At 47.5% G+C, this 21,703-nt stretch overlaps 1 long non-coding RNA gene across 1 annotated transcript; it reads right to left on the reverse strand.

The window, feature by feature from the left end:
* Positions 1-296: 296 nt before the first annotated feature.
* On the reverse strand, positions 297-19,947 carry LOC147347951 (uncharacterized). The gene is made up of 4 exons (XR_015150844.1): positions 19,727-19,947; positions 14,561-14,702; positions 4,457-4,599; positions 297-535 (listed from the first exon to the last, which is right to left on the reverse strand). It is a non-coding gene; the product is annotated as an uncharacterized LOC147347951 (long non-coding RNA).
* Positions 19,948-21,703: the final 1,756 nt, after the last annotated feature.

Raw genomic sequence — 21,703 nt, forward strand, 5'->3', positions numbered from 1 at the left:
CAGATGACTCGTTGCCCAGGTGACCCAACGAAAACTGTCAGGGCTGTTTGGAGATAGTTCTGCTCGTGTTCAACACACAGACAATTGCTCTTTTTATTCACACACCGTGGCAGCCTTCAAAGCAGGAGATGCTTAGGCAATCCCGGATTCTACAGCTCCCATCCCTAACTTGGAGCAGGGATATACATGCGTTCCCTGATGTTAAAATTTCCAATTAAAAAAAAAGTCCAGCAAGAGATACACTGTCACACATGTACTACTGTGTACTCCAACTCCAAAACCACGTGAGCTTGCTGTCATGTTTTGCAAGGATTTATTTCCCCCCACTTCCTCCCCAATATGCCACCTCCGCCCCCTTCCACCCCAGGACCATATAACCATCCTTCTTTCCTCTCCCTCACTTCATTTGTTCTCTCTGATGCAGAAGAGAGAATCAGCACGATCCCGGCCTTTGGACAGCTGATTTATTCCAAGGAGCAGAGTACAGATCGCGTGTTTCTGGGTCCACACCTCTTCGAAACACAGGCTGGAGACACTAAAGATGCAAAGTAAACTGTGTGAACCCAAGTTATGACAGCTTTTCTAGCAAGGGAACCCAGGACTTAGGTATCTAATCTGGGTACCTCTGTCCCTCCCCCAAAGTCTAAGCGCACGGCTGCAGAAACCGATGGAGAAGCATGGCGCCACGCTGGAGGGGGGGCATCACAGGACAGACTACGGTCTTACTTGGCTCATAATCTGTAGAAGGCACCAGGGAGTTGGGCCAACACTTCCACTTACCGATGATGGGATGGATGTGACCCTTCATCTACTCAGAGTTTTACAACTAGTTGCGGTCCCTCAGAAATAGGATTGTAGTCTCCAGACCCCTAATCCACCACTCTTTCCTCAGCATCTTATTGCTTCTTGGTCATTTGACATTTTTCTGCCTCAGTTTTCCCAGCTGCTTCAGTGTAACCCTCACCAAGGATAGGCCTAGACAGGGTGGCCGTGATTCTCTCTTGACTCGCTGCAAGGATGCAGCGCAATCAGCAGGCATCATGTGAACTGTCACCAACCAGTACTATGATTTTCCACCTGTGGGTCAGTCCCTTATATTCTTATCATCTCACTTGCCCTCTTGTGTCCAGCAGTCCTACCATCATCCACATTTATTGCTTTCTCCAGAGAGGAAAGAAGCACACTTTATAAAGTTGATGAAGGTCACTGAAATTTTTAGGTTTAGTAAGCAGAAACAGGTACAGGCAGGCAATTACTGCTCTTCCACAGAGTCAGTTGCTTACAGTTATTACACGTGGTCATTTGCATCACTGGCCCCGCTCTTTGTCTCTTTCTGAATCCACACCCTTTTCTGTTTGTGCGTGCTCACTCAGTCGTGTCCTACTCTTTGGGACCCTATGGACTGTAGCCCACCAGGCTCCTCAGTCCATGGGATTCTCCAGGCAAGAATACTGGAGTGGGTTGCCATTTTCTACTCCAGGGGATCTTCATGGCCCACGCATCAAACCCACATCTTTTGCATCTCCTGCATTGGCAGGAGGATCACTGAGCCACCAGGGAAGCCCACGTGTGTGTGGCCACTTTGCTTTGTCAGCTTAGCTAGCTGAGCTGGAATTTCATTTCCTGAAACATTCTTCTGTCTAGTCCTAGATTAAGTTGGCACTAAAAAAATGCATGTGGGTTTTGGAAAGGGGAAGTCAAGCAGCAGCCACTGTCTTTGTTCTGGAGGTGGGCGTCACCACCTGTGGGCTCCTATGTCGGCACAGAGGGCAGCCAGGCCCCAGCACCTCCGGCCCCTGTTGGAAATTCTCCTTCCCCTTCTGCAGCTCCCGTGCCAGGGGAGCGCGTGGTAGGCCACATGCACACCAGCAAGAGTGCCAGCCTCCCTCCCCATCATGGTGACTTTGTGCCTGAAGACAGAGGCTGACCTGGGTTCCAGGTGGTCCCTGCTGGAACCCACGGCTGTCTTACTTTCCCTCCCCGATGTGGCCCTGACAACCGCAGGTTCAATGTCAGGTACAGAGGGAACGGCCATGTGCTGACTTCTGCACCAGCTCCCACAACCGCGTGAGGCTCAGTGCCTGCACCAAATCCCTTATTCCTGTCACGCGTTGTAGTCCTACTTCTATAGTCAAACCCCCAGTGATGCTCCACCAACTTTACACCAACCCCCTCTCCACCAGAAAGTAAATTTCCTCACCGCTTGACTTTGGATTTGGCTGGTACCCTGCCTCGATGTGATGCGAGAGGGAACTATGCAGTGGATGCTCTGCTGTCACCAGAAGAAGAGTGTGCTTCGGCCAGCCCCCAAACTCAGGAGGAAGAGGGATTCGTGTGGACACAGAAGCGCCTCCAGACAACCCCAGACCCACAGTGCAAAGTAGAGCCGTCAGTCCCAGCCCAGGCTCAACAGCCACACACTGCTGACTCACAGAAACATGAATGACAGGAAATACTTGTTTCATTAAACTCACTGAGTTGTGAGGTGCTTCCTTACACAGCATGAACTGACCAATATACTGTCACAAAATTTTTATGTCAGAAAATGGATTCCATACGTCTCTGACTTTTGCCAAAGTTTACTTTTATGTGTTTTCAGATAACTTAGGCAGCACTTCATTAAAAAGTCCCTCTCTTTCTAGTCTGCTCTACAGAGGCAGGAGAGGGAAGTGAGGACTCGAGTCGTGGCCCAGGACAGTTTCCCAGCCTCTCTGTCTCCCTGTCGTCACATGATTCCCAGGAGGTTCAGGGAGTGACCGTCAAGCAAACAGCGTGGAGATTCCCACAGAGAGCTGCAGGTGTGCCCCAGGACCAGCCCTCAAGGGGCAGGGAGGGAGCAGCAATACCTGGGGATGGAGGTGAGATGAAGGGATATCCTGCACTTTTACTTTGAGGCTCCTGGAAGCTTCCCTCCCTCTGGTGCTTCTGGGTGAGCCGGACAGAGCAAATGAAAAGCATCTTTCAAACAAGCCAGGGAAGAGGCCGAGTGGCATGTGTTCAGAGGCCCCGAGGCATCCCTTTCAGGCCCTGTGGACAGGTGCTCGCCCTGAAGCACAGCATTCCCCTTAATCATGCGGGGACTTCCAGTGAAACCTCTGTGCTGGCCCAGGCCTCTCCAGCCCGAGATGACCGCTTCCCTCATTCAAGCCTCGGGGCCAGCCTAATTTCTGCCCTGTCAATGTAAATAGCTCTTATTAGACCTGTCCCAGCTTTAGCCAAACTGCCGCCCGTCGGCTTTCACAGATCCTTAATGCTACAGGTAGCTGAGGCAGCGTTTATAGACATAAACTTCAATTTGGGAAGTCGGGGTTAACATATACATTTTATTATATATAAAACAGATAACAAGGACCTGCTGTAGAGCACATGGAAATATATTCAATATCGTGTAATAACCTATAATGGAAAAAATCTGAAAAAGTGTATATATAGTGTGTGCAATCAAATCACTTTGCTGTACATCTGAAACTAACACAATATTGTATATCAACTATACTTTGATTAAAAAATTAAATTTAGGGTTTCCCTGATGGCTCATGTGTGTGCACTAAAGTCACTTCAGTTGTGTCCAACTCTGTGCAACCTTATGGACTGTAGCCCACCAGGCTCCTCTGTCCATGGGGATTCTCCAGGGAAGAATACTGGAGTGGGCTGCCATGCCCTCCTCCAGGGCATCTTCCCGACTCAGGGATTGAACCCACGTCTCTCATGTCTCTTGCACTGGCAGGCAGGTTCCTTATCACTAGTGCTACCTGGGAAGGGGTAAAGAATCCATCTATCAATGCAGGAGACAACGGTTCAATTCCTGATCGGGGAAGATCCCACATGCCATGGAGCAACTGAGTCTGTGCGTCACAGCTACTGAGCCTGCGCTCTGGAGCGGAGAGCCACGGCTGCTGAAGCTGGCGTGCTCTAGGGTCTGTGCTCCGCAACTAGAGAAGCCACGGCAACAAGAAGCCTGCACACCGCAATGAAGAGTGGTCACCGCAAACCACAACTAGAGAAAAGCCCGTGCTCAGCAGCAAAGACCCAGCACAGCTAAAATAAATAAATAAATAAATAATTTTAAATTGTATTCAAAAAATTAAAAAAAAAAAAAAGACACAAGCGTCCATGGCCTCCTAGCTGGTCTCCTCCTATTTCGTTCTCTCCCTGCTCATCCTTTACTGGCCTAGCAACCAGAGGGCCTTTTTTTAAAACATAATAAAATGATGTGCCACACTGTCCTTGCTGAAACCCTCTTAAGATACAGGGCAAAATAATGCACATTTCATTCACCCACAAGGAGGTGCAAGAAAGGCCCCAGCGCCCTTGTTATCACTGGTCTCCCTTTGTTCTCTGTCTCCCTGACACCCCAGCCTGTGCCGCCGATACACTGCGCTACTTCCGCCCAAGGACTCTGCACATGCGCTGTTAGCCTAGAACTGTCTCCCTTCACGATTTAACTCTTTCTTACCTCGTGGGCCCCTGAGCTAGACGGCCTCTGTTTCACCTTCCAAACCGACTCCACGCTCCACCTCCCTTTCCTCATCCCAGGGGGAGCTAGTCTATAGGGACGACATGAATGGTCTCCTTTGTCCTCCGACTTCTGGAAGGATACTGAAGAGAGACAGAAGAGTTAGGTCAGAGCATTTCCTTTCCCAGATTACACTTCACAAAGGAAAACTCTTCACAACCGTCAAGCATGTTGTATTGGTCAGCCATTGGCGTGTAACAACTAAAACCTCTCAGGGGCATAAAACAATACTCTTCATTTCTCAACTGTGTCCAGGTCATGTCGTGGAGGGAGAGGGACTGCTGGTGTAGGTTGTTGTAATGATAATTCTTGATTTTCTGTAATGGATGATTTGACATCTTGATGGTATGGGCCAGGGACTACGCCGGTATCTACTGGCTGAGACTCTGCTCCCAATGCAGGGGGCCCGGGTTTGGTCCCTGGTCAGAAAACTAGTTCCCACATGCCACAACTAACAGTTTTTGCATGCCGCAACTAAAGAGCCCACATGCCCCAACTGAAAAAGATCTCCTGTGCTGCAATGAAGGTCAAAGATTCCGAGTGTCACGACTGAGACCCAGCACAGCCAAATAAATACATAAAAACAAGTTTTTTTTAAAGTACTGGCTTTAACTTTAGTAACAGCTAAAGATGTTTACATCCATATTATCCTTGTGTTTTTTTCAGGTTGCACAGATTATCATGACAAGCCCCCTAACCACAAACCCCAACACCTGTTTCACCCAGTAGGGGACATCCTGCTCATTGGGGGACATCCCTGCCTAACACTCTCCCACCACGGGAGTGACAAAGGCTCTCACTCCTGCCTGTGCCTCCCCTCACTCCCTCTGCTCCAGACTGGCCAGGTGCTTCCTCACAAGGCCCTGTGCAGTATGGCCTACCCCTTCCTCCTGGGAACTGTAAGTAATGAACTTTCCTTTAACACTGACATTGATAACCCTCACCTCTCCATGATGGCACTTAGTCATCTCCACGAATTAAGTCCCAGGTACATTTTAAAACAGACATGCTCAGCTGGGCGGCAAGAGCAAGCCTGATCACATAAGTACTTCTGATGATTTACCTGTCTCTTCTACGAAACTGCTAGCACCCAGCTTATTCTGCTCACCTTTTCAGTCTCGTCACCTAATAAAGAGTCTGGCACGTTGCAAATTCTTAATAAATATTTACCGACTGCATGGAAAAAACAGGAAGCCTGTGTTAGATGCAGCTTGGTGCCCTAATGTAAATGGGGGTGGGGGCACTATCAGAGGGGCTGTTCCATGCTTCACATGGAAGAATTTTGAAAACACATGGACTTCCTCTGAGGGCACAGGTGACTATGAATTGTCACTGTATAAAAGTGACCACTGCTTGCTAAAAGTAGCCAACCGGATGTAGACAACATAGCCTACCATACTGACCCAGACAGTGGTGACCAAGGCTTCAAAAGTGCCTAAGATGCCCTGGGACTTTCAACAGATGCTGAGTGAGTGACTGGGAGGTGGAACTTGGAATGAAATAGGCTGACTTGCTATTTGTTTGCCTTCTTCAAGCCTTGGTGGGACACCATTACCTGCCATAAGAGCTGCTGTGAAAACAGAAGGACGATGTATGAATGTTCTGCAAAAGTGTACGCACCGTGATTCACGCACATTGTTCTCCGGGTGCTGGTAGTTGTGGTCGTGTTAGTTGTTTTTATTATTCACAGCCGTGACGGGACAAATTGAAATAACATATCCCATTTTTCACTTGCATGGGGCTCTCTGGAGCACATACATGGTTTGAATATGAAGGAGAAGTGGGAGATGAGGAGAAGGTTTGGGTGAGCACCCACCTGTGCCCTCTGATCCTTGCACTTAGGGGCCCTCGGTGCTGACAGAGTGAGAAAGGAAGGAAGCAGAGAAGGAAGGACACCCCTGCCATTTCAGGGTGCTGGAGCCTGGAGAGGGGTGCAGCATGTCAGAGCAGGTTTCTGTGTCCCAGAGACGCAGGTTCGGACCCGGCTCTAGCACTTCCCAGCTGTGTGATCCAGGCATTGTGCTCAGCTGGAGCCTCAGTTCAGTTCAGTCGCTCAGTCGTGTCCGACTCTTTGTGAGTACATGAACCGCAGCACACCAGGTCTCCCTGTCCATCACCAACTCCCAGAGTTTACACAAACTCATGTCCATCATGTTCGTGATGCCATCCAACCATCTCATCCTCTGTTGTCTCCTTCTCCTCCCGCCTTCAATCTTTGCCAGCATCAGGGTCTTTTCAAATGAGTCAGTTCTTTGCATCAGGTGGCCAAAGGATTGGAGTTTCAGCTTCAGCATCAGTCCTTCCAATGAATATTTAGGACTGATCTCCTTTAGGATGGACTGGTTGGATCTCCTTGCAGTCCAAGGGACTCTAAAGAGTCTTCTCCAACACCACAGTTCAAAAGCATCAATTCTTCAGTGATCAGCTTTCTTTATAGTCCAGTTCTCACATCCATACATGACCACTGGAAAAACCATAGCTCTGACTAGATGGACCTTTGTTGGCAAAGTTATGTCTCTGCTTTTTAATATGCTGCCTAGGTTGGTCATAGTTTTTCTTCCAAGGAGCAAGTATCTTTCAATTTTATGGCTGCGGTCACCATCTGCAGTGATTTTGGAGCCTCCCAAAATAAAGTCTGCCACTATTTCCATTGTTTCCCCATCTATTTGCCATGAAGTGATGGGACTGGATGCCATGATCTTATTTTTCTGAATGTTGATTTTTAATGCTAAACTTTTCACTCTCCTCTTTCACTTTCATCAAGAGGCTCTTTAGTTCTTCACTTTCTGCCATAAGGGTGGCATCATCTATGTATCTGAGGTTATTGATATTTCTCCCAGCAATCTTGATTCTGGCTTGTGCTTCATTCAGCCTGGCATTTTGCATGATGTACTCTGCATATAAGTTAAATAAGCAGGGTGACAATATACAGCCTTGACATACACCTTTCCCTATTTGGAAACAGTCTGTTGTTCCATGTCCAGTTCTAACTGTTGCTTCTTGATCTGCATACAGATTTCTGAGGAGACAGGTCAGGTGGTCTGGTATTCTCATCTCTTGAATAATTTTCCACAGTTTGTTGTGATCCACACAGTCAAAAGCATTGGCATAATCAATAAAGCAGAAGTAGATGTTTTTCTGGAACTCTCTTGCTTTTTCAATGATCCAGCGGATGTTGGCAATTTGATCTCTGGTTCCTCTGCCTTTTATAAAACCAGCTTGAATATATGGAATTTCATGGTTCACATACTGTTGAAGCCTGCTTTGGAGAATTTTGAACATTACTTTGCTCGTGTATGAGATGAGCACAATTGTGCAGTAGTTTGAGCATTCTTTGGCATTGCATTTCTTTGGGATTGGAGTGAAAACTGACCTTTTGCAGTCTTGTGGCCACTGCTGAGTTTTCCAAACTTGCTGGCATATTGAGTGCAGCACTTTCACAGCATCATCTTCTAGGATTTGAAATAGCTCAACTGGAATTCCATCACCTCCACTAGCTTTGTTCATAGTGATGTTTCCTAAGGCCCACTTGACTTCATATTCCAGGATGTCCGGCTCTAGGTGAGTGATCACACCATCGTGATTATCTGGGTCATGAAGATCTTTTTTGTACAGTTCTTCTGTGTATTTTTGCCACCTCTTCTTAATATCTTGTGCTTCTGTTATGTCCATACCATTTCTATCCTTTATTGTGCCCATCTTTGCATGAAATGTTCCCTTGGTATCTCTGATTTTCTTGAAGAGATCTCTAGTCTTTCCCATTCTATTGTTTTCCTCTATTTCTTTCACTGATCACTGAGGAAGGCTTTCTGATCTCTCCTTGCTATTCTTTGGAACTCTGAATTCAAATGGGTATGTCTTTCCCCTTCTCCTTTGCCTTTTACTTCTCTTCTTTTCTCAGCTAGTTGTAAGGTCTCGTCAGACAACCATTTTGCCTTTTTGCATTTCTTTTTCTTGGAGATGGCCTTGATCACTGCCTTTGGTACAATGTCACGAACCTCTGTCCATAGTTCTTCAGGCATTCTGTCTATCAGATCTAATCCCTTGAACTGGGGACTCATTTGTCTATAAAACAGGACTCAGGAATATTCCCCTAGTAGATTTGTTATATTAATTCAGACAACATATAAGGTTCTCTGCTGCTGCTGCTGTTAAGTTGCTTCAGTCGTGTCTGACTCTGTGACCCCATAGACAGCAGCCCACTAGGCTCCTCTGTCTCTGGGATTCTCCAGGCAAGAATACTGGAGTGGGTTGCCATTTCCTTCTCCAACGCATGAAAGTTCTCAGCACATGCTAAATTCCCCCGCATAATCAGTGGCTGTCACTCTGTTTCAGAGAAGAGTTAGAGCAAGAAGAGACGGGAGAGAGCCAGCCAACTTTTATCCACCATCGTGTTCTCTATGGCCACCCAACAAAACTCAGCTTTCATATAGCACTCACTCATGTGTAGAAATCTAGTAACTGCCAGCAGAGGATGACTGTAGAGAGACTCTGGACAAACACCCTCGGTTAGGTCCCTAAACTTGAGTGCCTCGGAGGTGGATCGTCTACATCCCATGTCATCACCAGGGGCTCCCTGGCCAGAACAGGTCAGCTGTTACACAGCTCATCACTACTCACGTGGGTGAGCAATGAGGTCACTTTTCCCTTGGCATCCAGTCGCCCTTAGCCAACCAGGCACTCCGCCTTTGTCACACTGGCCATGTTGGCAAGTAAGACCATAAGTTCTCACCTGTTGTAAGTGACAGGGATGCACAAGCAGAGACCGGGGCAAGAACACAAGTCCTCTGAATAACTCCCACGACAGCCCATCAGTCTCTGGCACAACGTCCCAGACAGTTTAGGGGCTCTGTATTCATCTCCTGTTGCTGCTAACAAATTACTACAACTTAAATGACACACTTATGGCTTTAAATGACACACTTATTCTCTTAGAATTCTCGAGTTCACAAATTCAAAATGAGTCTTGCCATAGAGAACAGACTTATGGCAGGGGGGACGAGCAGGTGAGACTCATGGAGAGGGTAGCATGGAAATATGTACATGAACGTGGAAAAGAGACAGCCAATTGGAATTTGCTGCATGACTCTGTGACCTCAAACCAGGGGTCTGTGACAACCTAGAGGGGAGAGGTGGAGAGGGAGGCTCGAGAGGGTGGGGACATATGAATGATCCATGCTGAGGTGGAGAGGGAGGCTCGAGAGGGTGGGACATATGAATGATCCATGCTGACATATGGCAGAAACTAACACATTACTGCAACTATCCTTCAATTACCAATAAATAAGGAAAAAATGAGTCTTGCAAGGCTGAAATCAAGGTGTTCCCAGGACTGGCTCCCTGCAGAGGCTCAAGGGCAAGTCCATGCCTCGCCTCTTCCAGCTGCTCTGCCTGCTGCATCGCTGGGCTTAGGCTCACTCACGCCAGTCTCCGCTTCCTGTTCCTCTTCTGCAGTGAAATCTCTGCTTTTTTTCTCCTACAGGATATTTTGATTACATTTAGGACCCACCTGTATAATCCATGGTATAAGTGCTGAAGAATTGATGCTTTTGAACTGTGGTGTTGGAGAAGACTCTTTAGAGTCCCTTGGACTGCAAGGAGATCCAACCGGTCCATCCTAAAGGAAATCAACCCTGAAGATTCACGGGAAGGACTGATGCTGAAACTGAAGTTCCAATACTTTGGCTACCTGATGAGAAGAACTGACTCTTTGGAAAAGACCCTGATGCTGAGAAAGATTGAGGGCAGGAGAAGGGAATGACAGAGGATGAGATGGTTGGATGGCATCACTGACTTGATGGACATGAGTTTGAGCAAGCTCCAGAAGTTGGTGATGGACAGGGAAGCCTGACATGCCACAGTCCATGGGGTTACAAAGAGTCAGATGCAACTGAACTGAACTCCCTTTCGAGACCCTTGATCACACCAGTAAAGTCCCTGTCACCACATAAGGTGACATTTGCTTGTCCCAGGGGTCAGGATGTGGACATCTTAGTAGGGGGCTGCTATTATGGCTCCCTTCACACAAAAGCTGGAGTAATAAATTCATGGCTTAAAAGAATAAGAATCATTAGAAATTGTAGTCTTCCTGATTGCTAACTTCACTATGTTTCACACGCTCTTTAATTACTGAGGAGGAAAATGAGCAAACAGGGAACCTGGGAGAGAGAATCACAGAACCCTCAAAGGTAGGTAGATGACAGATAGACAGGTGGCCCCAGACTACGAGAGATCGTGGCCAGTGTTTGGATATTTGCTCAAAAAAATCACAGTGCTTGCTTCTCCCTCTAGTGAAGCCCCCGTCACAAATGTGTGTGCCCATGATCACACCCCCGGATACCACGCACGCACACACACACATACACACTCACAAACAACGCTTCTCTGAAGGTAGTCTGCTTTCCTTTTTATTCTCTGGACACAGCTCTGCCTGTCATCCTGTAAGAAAGTGGCACTCCACCATGCCCACAGAGGCTGCATCATGCCACCCTTTCCCACGACCGCCTGTCTGCTGCAGTGCTCAGCGCTAGGCACAAACAGCCCTGTCGGTCGCTCTGCCATCTCCACTAAGCTATGGTGTAATGGCTGGAAGGACACAGTACACAATCCCCATTTGAGACTTTCAAACCATCTGAAATAGATTCCTGGGACCAGGTAAGTGGAAAGAGGTTATTAGCACAGAAAGGTATTTAAGAACAAAAGCAGAGGGGAAATTGTGTGATGTGTGCAGGGCCATGCAGATGTCCTAGTGTGTCTCAAGAGTAACAAAAATGACGAATTCAGAAGGGAAACATAACTCGCAACTAATAAAACAAGCTTTTGTTTAGACAGTAGAGTCTCTCTGTTTGCATGTTTAACACATACGATGACAGATTCAAAGACAGAGAACATAAGAGACAAAAAACAATTTTCACAACGTGGTAATTCCCTTCATTCTTTCCAGTGAATGTATCTTGGGGTGAATTCCCACTAAGCAGACGCCGAGATAAGGACTGAATGCATGGGATTGGTTTGGAGGTATTCCCAGGAAGCACTGGTAGGGGTAGGGAAGTGGGAAAGGGAAGAAAAGGCAGGGGCGGGGGATGCATTCATGAGCAGGATATTTCTGTACAGATGATGCGCAGCCCCTCAGGCCTCCTCAGGGAGACTGGGTAAGACCTTTCAGGGGTCTTTCACAAGGGACGCAACAGTTGGGGCATCTATGCTGCAACATCCATCCAACTAGCAGAGGGCGGCTCTCCAGCATGGGATTCGAGACACACTCATCTCCCCCAGGGCAGGCTGAGCTCCCCCCATCAGAGGAAGCCCTCAGGCTGGGACTCAAAGGTGTTCGTGACTAGGATTGTCAACTGTGAACTCTGAGTGCACAGTGCCGACCCCAGGGTCAGTGAGAGACAGAAGATGCGTGTCAACCACTCTCCCATCCTGATTCTTGTGTGGTTCCCATCCCCTGAGCATGCCAGCAGCTGAGTGTCACTCTGATGTTGAAGGGAGGCATCTACCCTGAATGTAAAAACGCCCACTTTATTGGGGGCTCAACAGCAAACTGCCCCAGCTCCTGGCCATATGGCAAGAACCTTTGTATCTAGACCTTGAAGAAGACCTTGTAGCTTCAGCTTCCGTCTGCTGGGAGGCATGATGAAAGGAAGTGAGGCGAGGGGGCAGATCAGAGGTGGTAGCAGATGAAAGGAAATGTTATTGTCAGTGTTGTTTTAAACAGGTTGATAAAGGAGATCTGAGGCTTTACTTCTCTTAGTCTGTAGAGCAATGCAGTTTGTAAAGTAAGAAGAAATCCAAGAATGATATTACTAGCTATATGGCATGGGGTAGTTTATCTTTTTACTTTGTTTTCACCTTATCAGGATCCTTTCTTACATGTTATGGGAATTCCATAAGCCAGGGTATATCCAAAGATATCACTGCGGCATGCAATGCACTTCAGCTCATTTCAAAACTGACATTTGCTGGGTAAACAAACATCATCCATGTATTATCTTGTGTCCTGAAAGTCAAAGGCAGATCTGGTTCAGAGCCCTGACACACTGCCCGTAAAATTTTCCTGGGGGAATTGATCCTGCAACTTCCCTTGGCCAACGATACATGCTCTATATCTGGGACTGGATCCCAGGGCGCAATGGTGTTCTAAACTCGGGGCAGTAGAAAGGAGGGCTGCTTCTTCGCTGCTATGACTTGCGTGTTCTCAAGGAACTTGACATGAAACTCTTGCCAAAGCACACCTGCTGAACACTCTGCACTTGGCCAGGCACAAGTGGGAAATGATGTGTTATTTTTTTCCCAAGTCATTCTCTTTGGCCATCATCTGTTGAATCTCCCTTCCTGTTGCTGACCCTGGACAGATTCTAAGCTTTTCAATTGTTTGACCACTTAAAAAGTCCAATCTATTTTAAAACTTCATATATTCAATCTGGCAAAAAAGGAGAGAGAAAGGTGACCACAGGTAGAGTCGTAAAGGAAGAGCAGTTGCAACAGACCGTCCTGTGTCCCAGGCCTCTGACCAGGGCCCTGGGCTCTCCTGCCTGGCACTAAGAGGGAGCACAGTGGAGCACCAGAAGCGGCAGCGAGCAGGGTCAGTGTGGCTCAGACAAGGCGGGTTGTTCCTACCCGAAGCCTGTCATAATGGCTTGATGCTTAAAGTTAAGCCATTCTGCATCTCCCCCCTCACCCAATCCTCCTCTAAACCCCAAATCTGGATTTTAATTGCATACAGGGTCTCTCTACTTGGGTGTTTAATAGGAATCTAGACAAACAGAAAGCTAACCACCCTTTGTTTTTCTTTATCTGTGGCCTATATTCTGATTAATCCGTTGCTGTCACTCTGCCATTGCTTCTGCCAGTGACAGAAGATAGAAACCACTGGATCATTATTTTTCCTTTTCTCATCTGTTCAAAGTCCCTTTCATACTGTCAGAACCCAAAGCCTCTTGCTACTAAGGTATTCTTCCCTGACTGACATCCTCATGGACGAGTGGCAGAAAAACAATCCAGCCCCACTCACGGCAGACTCACTTCTCCTTGTCACATCAAAGGCGGTCACATTCTGTGCCTGCCCTCTCTCTCCACCGTGCAATTTCGAATTCTCTTTTCTATCTTCTCAAAAAGACCCAGGGCAGCACACTCAGCACATACCCTACAGGCAGATATCCAGGCCCACCTCACCCTCATAAAAGCCCCGTGAGAGACGGTACCCAGTGGCTCTCCTGCTAAGGCAGCGACTTAGGACTTAACAGTTCTCTCTGCCTCCCCTGTCCCAGTCTCCTGCTTCAATAGAATTAATGACAAGACTTGGGTGGACTGTGTGGCTAGGACACAGCTGAGGGAAAAAGACCAATTTAGGCTGCCATTTAAAAATTTATTTTTCAAAGCTGCATACAGAAAAATTCACTTCTCCAGGGAATATACAATTCTATGCCTTTTGACAAATTCCTAGAATTGTATAGCAATCACCACAATCGAGGTACCAGTTTCCTCACCTCCAAATATTCCGCCATACCTTCCCCCTACACTCAAACACTCCCATCGTTTAAACCCTGGCAACTACTAATTTGTCCTCTGATCCTCCCATTTTATCTATTCTAGAACGTCATGTAAATGAGATTGCATACAGTCTCACTTGGCGTCTACAGGAGATTGGCCCCAGGAGCCTCTGTGTGTGTGTGTGTGTTCAATCAGGTCCGACTCTCTGTGACCCCAGGGTCGGAAGCCCGCCAAGCTACTCTGTCCATGGGATTTCCGGCAGGAATACTGGAGTGGGTTGCTATTTCCTCCTCCAGGGGATTTTCCCGACCCAGGGATTGAACCCACGTCTCTTGCATCTCCTGCATTGGCAGGCGGATTCTTTACCACTGAGCCACCTGGGAAGCACCCCCAGGACGCTGGCAGATACCACATCTGTGGATGCTGAAAGCCCTCATGTATAGTGATATCATACAGTGGGCACTTTGTGTCCATGGACAAAGAACCCCAATAGGGAGGACTGACCACATCAGGCCTCTTCCACTCGGCACAATACACACACAGACTCACCCACACTTGCTTGTTCCATGGCGTGCTCCTTCCTCTCGCCCAGCAGAACTCCACTGTATGATTATACCACAGTCTATCACCGATTTGCCAGCTGAAGGACCTCCAAGTCATTTCCAGTGTTTGACAATTGCAAATAAAGCTTCTGTAATCATTCACATATATGTTTGGAGAGATAAACAGATCATATGGTGAGTATAAGTTTAACTTTACAAAACACTGTCAACTACTCAAAAGATATATACACAGCCAGTAAAAATGTTTAAAAGAGATTTTCTTGGCAAAGCCTGGATTTCTTAATCTTGAAAAGTTTATATATGTATAATGTACTTCTCATATATGCATATATAATGTGTGTATTTGTGTGACCAGCCTACTTATAAAACTAACTCGGGGGTATAAATTGGCAGCTTGGAGATATTTTAAGGGCTTTATGAAACAGATATATAACTGGACATGTCCAGTCTGTTGGGATGTCATAAAAGGCAGAAGTTAAGTGTAGGAAGCCAAAGAAAGATTATAAAATGAATCACTTAAGCTCTCTTAGTGAATAACTGAGCTTGATTATGATGGAATAAGTAGCAGCCCAGAATCGGCATCCCTGAGTTGTTCACAGAAGCCAAGGGCTCGCTCTGAGCACTCAGGGACACAGACGGTGAGGCCGGGTGAGCCCACTATATATCAGGGAGAGCGAGTTGACCATGTGCCCTGAGTATACTGCCTGAGCCTAACCCAGGAACTCATAGAAAAATGCTGGCTCTGGTGAAATATCAACTTTCCTGTTTTCATTGTAAAATGAAATGAGAGGAAATGTGGGGAGAGAATTACAACCAAAAAATGGCTCCAAAATTAGGTTTGTGAATGTCCACCAAGAGGTGAATGAGTGAGAAGCAGTAAAATATTCACAGAATGGATTACAACTTAGCAGTTAAATATATATATATGAACTGTTTATTGTTAGAGACAATGACATGGATGAGTCTCAGAAAGTTTGCGGAGCAAAAGATTCCAGACAGAAACAGTACACACTGTACACTCCTGACTCGAACCTCAGATGATGGGATCAAATACAAGTTTCCTGGCCAGGACTGGAGGGGCAAAGGGGCACAGGGCCACTTTCTGGTGTGATGTAAACGTGTGCCTTGACTGTGGTGCTGATTACATGAGTATGGCAGGGAAGGTGAGTTTTTAATTCTACCTTCTCAGGGTCTTTTGACTGGCCCCGAGAATTATACTGATGTCAGAGACAGATTAACAGGAGAAAAGCAGACAAATTATTATAAATTTCACATGACGTGGGAGCCCTTGTAAGAAATGAAGACCCAAAGAAATGGCAGAAACTACAGGCTCTTATAGCAGGTTGAACAAGAGAGGCAAAGTGGAAAAGTAACTGAATTATGTGCGGAAGCTAGGGGACAGTAAGAATAATTTTAACGAGGTCTATGTTATAGCGGTCTCTTGGTCTCAGCTTCCCCTGCCAATAAGAACGTCACTCTCCTCGTCCTACAGGAAGTGAGACAGGCTGGGATTCAGGACCCTTTGTTGCAGGGCTGCAGTGCTCACACCTGAACACAGCTCTCCTCACACCCCTCCTTAAGCTGCTGCTGCTGCTGCTAAGTCACTTCAGTCGTGTCCAACTCTTAGCGACCCCATGGATTGCAGCCTATCAGGCTCCTCCGTCCATGGGATTTTCCAGGCAAGGGTACTGGAGTGGGGTGCCATTGCCTTCTCCGTCTCCTTAAGCAACAGAACGCAAAGAAACTGCACGACACGAAGAGTAACTGCACACATGCGCAGTTGGGGCAGATTCTGGACAAAAGACACAAGGAGACCAAAAAGCCCAACAGCCATTCTGAAGCGCCTAGAGCAAAAGCAGGGGGTTGGGAGCAAAAGCAGGGTGCCGTGCAAGCCCCCTGCACACAACACCATCTAAGGCCTGGGTCAGGAAGGTCCCCTGGAGGAGGGAATGGCCACCCACTCCAGTATTCTTGCCTGGAGAATTCCATGGACAGAGGAGTCTGGTGGGCTACAGTCCATGGGGTCACACACGACTGAAATGATTTAGCGAGAACTGGGCAAGCCATCTAAGCCACCCCTCCAGCCCGACCGCAGCCCGACACACCACTACCCTCACCCCACATAATGAACTAGCTCGCCTCCCTCTCAGACAGCAAGTGAACAAGGGAGCCTGTTAGTTATTCTCACCCCTCTGCTGCAGCAGGGGCCCCAGGCGAGCCTTGCCTGAATTTCTTGTCTGGTTTCTGATCAATTTCCATTGATTCAGGAGGACAAAAACCCTAGTTGGTAACAGAAGGACATCTTTCACATGGGAATTTTGTCTCCTACTTTTCAGAAAAAGAAGGAGGATCAGAGCGTTTTTCTTGTCTTTGCTGTTATTCAAGTGCCTTTAACTCCACCCTTATGCCAAAGTGGCACATTTTGCGGTGGCATCTTCTGCCACTCTTCAAAATTCATTGAACTATACACTTAAAATAGGTGCTTTTTAAATTCTAAATGTATTAGAATTTAAAAGATAGGTTCATAGCACAAACAGCAAGAACAGTTATCACACGTTAACAGAATGAGCAGTTCCCTCACGGGGCACTGTGATTACGAAAGCGCTTCCCTGAGTGTGGAGGTCTACGTGGAGCAGCCAAGGGTGGCTGCTCCCCATTGTAACCACACGTCAGAATTACCCGGTGTCTTCCGTAAATTCAGACGTGATTGTGCTGGGGGCAGCCTGGGGGTGGAGGCTTTCCGAAGCTTCCTGGGTGGCTTCAGTGCGTAGCCAGGGGTGAGGAGGGGAGCAGAGGACACAGGTGGCTGACACCCACTTCCCCGGCCCCGGCTCCTCGAGCAGAGAACAGAGATGTGGCCGAGCCGCTTGCCCTCCAGGCCGCCCAGGTGCTGCCTCAGATCAGGAAGGCCCCTGAGCTCAAACCTCGCGGACTCAGATTTGGCCATGCCCAGACTGTTCCCCTGACTTGGAGGTCCCTCTCACGCGTTCACCTGGGCACGCGTGCTCACTCAGTTAATTCGCCAGACTCGGCTGGTCCTGGAAGACAAGGTGAGTCCTTTCAGCTCCATCACTGGGTGTTGGGGTATGTTCATCCCCACACAGAGGACCACTAGGTGGGACTGAGTGCCAGGAAATCCTGCATTTTACCTTCTCAAAACGAGGGAGGAGATGGGGGAAATATCAGGACAAAGAAATGGGCATAAACATTCACAGCGTGATGCTCTCCCTGCCTCTGATAATGGAGGAAGGAGCTAACACACACTGAGGAGGGCTGCGCACTGGGTACTCTGAACACATTATCCCACTCAGCCCGCACTGTCCTTGTTGAACACTCTGCACCAAAGGCCCATTTGGTGCTGCAGCTGCTGAGGCTCAGAGGGGCCACTTGACCAAGGCCTGGCGGTAAGTGACAGAGCCATGCCTTAAGTCATGTCCTCCAAAACCTACGTGCACTCTTTCCACTACGCAACACTGCCTCTTATCTGAAAACTCATAACCATAAGTGGTAGTAATAGTAAGAGTTTTCTATGTGCTAGGATTAAATCTAAGGTTCTAACTGCATCTATACTTCAGGAGCCGTATCTAGACCTATGTTTATACCTAGATTGTTGTTGTTTAGCTGCTAAGTTGTGCAACCTCAGGGACTGTAGCCTGCCAGGCTCCTCTGTCCATGGGATTTCCCAGGCAAGAATACTGGAATGGGTTGCCATTTCCTTCTCCACGAGATCTTCCCAACCCAGAGGTCAAATCCACACTTCCTGCACTGGCAGGCAGATTCTGCTACCAGGGAAACCCTTACGCTCAGATCTGAGTGTGTACTATGTCACTTCAGTCATGTCCGACTCTTTGTGATCCCATGGACAGTAATCCACCAGGCTCCTCTGTCCATGCAGTCCTATAAAAAGCCACTTAATATTAGGTAGATACTATTATTATCCTCTTGAAATATGATACACCTGCTGCTAAGTCGCTTCAGTCGTGTCCGACTCTATGCGACCCCATAGACGGCAGCCCACTAGGCTCCCCTGTCCCTGGGATTCTCCAGGCAAGAACACTGGAGTGGGTTGCCATTTCCTTCTCCAATGCATGAAAGTGAAAAGTGAAAGTGAAGTCGCTCAGTCGTGCCTGACTCTTAGCGACCCCATGGACTGGAGCCCACCAGGCTCCTCCGTCCGTGGGATTTTTCCAGGCAAGAGTACTGGAGTGGGGTGCCATGATACAACTAAGGTACAATAAGGTTAAATGATTTTCTCAAGGGCACGAGGCCACAAAAGATAGAAGTCATTTAATGACAATCCTTTGCTAAAAATTACCCGACTTGACAAAACCAGCCAGAAAAAAAAGATAAGAGAATTTTGCTAACCTTGCTTTCAACCTCAATACTCAGTCCAACTAAGACTGTAAAATACTGGCTCTTTCCCTCAAATTTTGCGAACTTATGACAGCCCGTGTGCCTTCAGTGATTATGGTAGGTGGGAAGGCACTAGTCATGGCAAGCTCTGATTTGCAAGATCAATAAGAATATTATTACTCATGCTTGTAAAAAAGCATGGATTAGTAAGAAAGAAAAAGGTTTCTGACAGCTTCTGCAGCAAGAAAAGCAATGCATTAGGTCTGGTGAAAAGGGACTGAAGAAAGTGGTGCTTAGAAGCCAGGACTGGAACTGACGATGGAAAAGCAGAGCCTGCTCCTTAATCAGATCCACTTCCAAGCAGCAACCATGTATCTGGGCTCCCATTTCACCGACATAAGCGAGTTCAGAGCTTGCTGAGCCCCGCAGGGCAAGTGCAAGCCTGGAAATGTGAACTGGGCCCAGCCCTGCCTCATACATCATCAGCACAACTGTCAACAGAATTTCCAGCAAAGAAGTTTTATTCATGAGGATGCAATCAGAACTAGAAGGGAATTGCAGAACTCCTCCAACTAGCCGCGTTTTTACGTGCAGGTATTTATATGTACATATACTCAAGGCCGTGTTAGATCTAAGCTGGAAAACTTCCAATGTCAAAGAAAGATGATTTGAATGATAACTCGTCCCGTTTACCAGCTTAAAATTTTTATGGGTTATGAGAAAGCATTTGCGCTCGCATTTAACAGTCACCCACATTCATACAATTGTCATTCGCATACTTTTAAACTGAGATCCAGACCTCATCTCATTCCCAGGGTGTGGGTCTCAGGGGGCTCCTCCCTCCTCGTTTCCTCAGTGCTGGCTGGGCTTAGCTGTGTGTCTTCAGGAAGGAGAATTCTTGGGGCTTCTCCAGTGTGGCAGGGGTGCGTCTTCACCTCGCCCTGAGCTGCACCTCGTGGACAAATGAGGGCAATCAAACCATATCCCCTCCCTGGTGGCCAGCCTGGGAGTCCAGCTGTCACATCACCAGGGAAATTCTACACTTCCTGGATTCCACTTTGCTAGATGGGATTGGTTTATTGAGTGCCTCTTCTCATCAGAGTGTAGAAGAAAAAAGCTCTATTTTTTCCCATCTCTACTTTTATCCCTGCTTTATCAAATCCACATTTTCTGACTCTTAACAACATCTTGGGGAGATTCCAAACCATTTAGTCAATTTTCATTATTAAAGGTGGTCTGAACCAGTCTTAAATTTCAATCTCGTGTGCACTTCCAAGCTCTCCGTCTCCCACTCCGCACTGGATTTGTGGCTGAAGGCAGAGAGCGCATGTCTGGGCAAGGGTCATGCTTCACACATTCAACTCCACACCCTCCCAAGTTCTGCCTCTTCTGAGCTTCCTGGATTGAAAAACAGAAGGAGAAGGCAGGAAGAAGAGCAGAACATCATCACCTCCCTGACCCCAGAGACCCACATCCTCTTCTTGGCCATGACGGCTTCTCCGGCCTTCATGTTCTGGCCCTCAAGACAACGTGTCAGGCCTCCCTGTGCTTACAAACATGGGGGTGACTTCTCTGCAGAGCCGTGAGGTTTCTCACAACCCCGCAGTTCCCTGAAGTGGGGGCCCAGCAGCATCTCCACCCTCCTAGAGTGCCGCCCAAAAGCCTCATGGCCTTTGCTGCCAGGGTCCCTCACCGGGCAGGCAGCCCCAGGCTGGCATATCAGGACAACAGGCTGAGTGCAGGTACCCTGTGTAACATCTCCTCTAAAACAGCTCCTTTCTGCCAATGACAGAAGTACGCCAGCTTCCCTGCCCCTTCCCTGTGCCTCTGGGCTCTGTGTCCCCTGCTCGGTGGGCACAGGGGCTCATCAGCAAGGCTACTGCCCAAGCAATAACCACCTGAGAATAAACATCTCTTTATCTTGCAGAGCAATACCTCCACCCTATACAAGTGCGCTCAAGAACTCAACACCTTCTTTGCTGTGGACAGAAAAACACAGCCCTCCTCCCTACTCTGTGTGGAGAGAGGGGGACCCTCTCACTCCCCATGACACCCTCTCCACAAGGCTGCCAGTGAAGACTGTCCCCTCCCCAGTGGTCTCACTGTACGGACGGGAGGCACAGCGGGGCTGGGTTACTAAACGCAAGTGCAGAGTGGTTCCTATCACGTTTTCATAAGCCCTGGGCTGAAGATGTTGAGTCTGAGACTGCCAGAAAGATGCAGGACTCCCAGTTAAATTTACATTTCAGATAAAGAACCAATCGTTTTTAGTGTAAGCATGCCCTAAGTATTGTATGGGACATGAATAATTTTTTTTTTTAGTATAAGTATCTCAGGATATGCCTCCACAGGAAGAACCCAAGCCCAGACATTCCCTTTTGACCGGGAAACAGAATAACACAGAGCAGACAAAACACACTGGGGAAGGCCGCTTCTCTACCCTTATCCATTCCTGTTATGATTCCCCATTCAGGCACTCAGATCAAACCACTCCTCAAAAGTCCTAAAAAATGAAATCCAAAGCTTCTCTTTTTTGGAACATTCATATGCACAGATTTTTTTTTTCAGAAAGGAAAGGGCATTCTAATCCACTTACAGAAATTATGACAATTAGCTCCAAGAGGAACTCGAGAGTTTCAAAGTCATAATGTTGGCAGAAAGAGTTGAAACACACGGAGTGAACATCAGAATTGTAAATTTCTAGAGCAGTTAGATCATTGTGTAAGAGTACTGTGGGGAGGAGAGACACTTTTCTCATTAGCAGGAAACTTCTAAG

Source organism: Bos grunniens, chromosome 22 (assembly GCF_055505025.1).
Source record: "Bos grunniens cultivar Pamir isolate PY7600 chromosome 22, Bosgru_T2T1.0, whole genome shotgun sequence".
Lineage (NCBI taxonomy): Eukaryota > Metazoa > Chordata > Mammalia > Artiodactyla > Bovidae > Bos > Bos grunniens.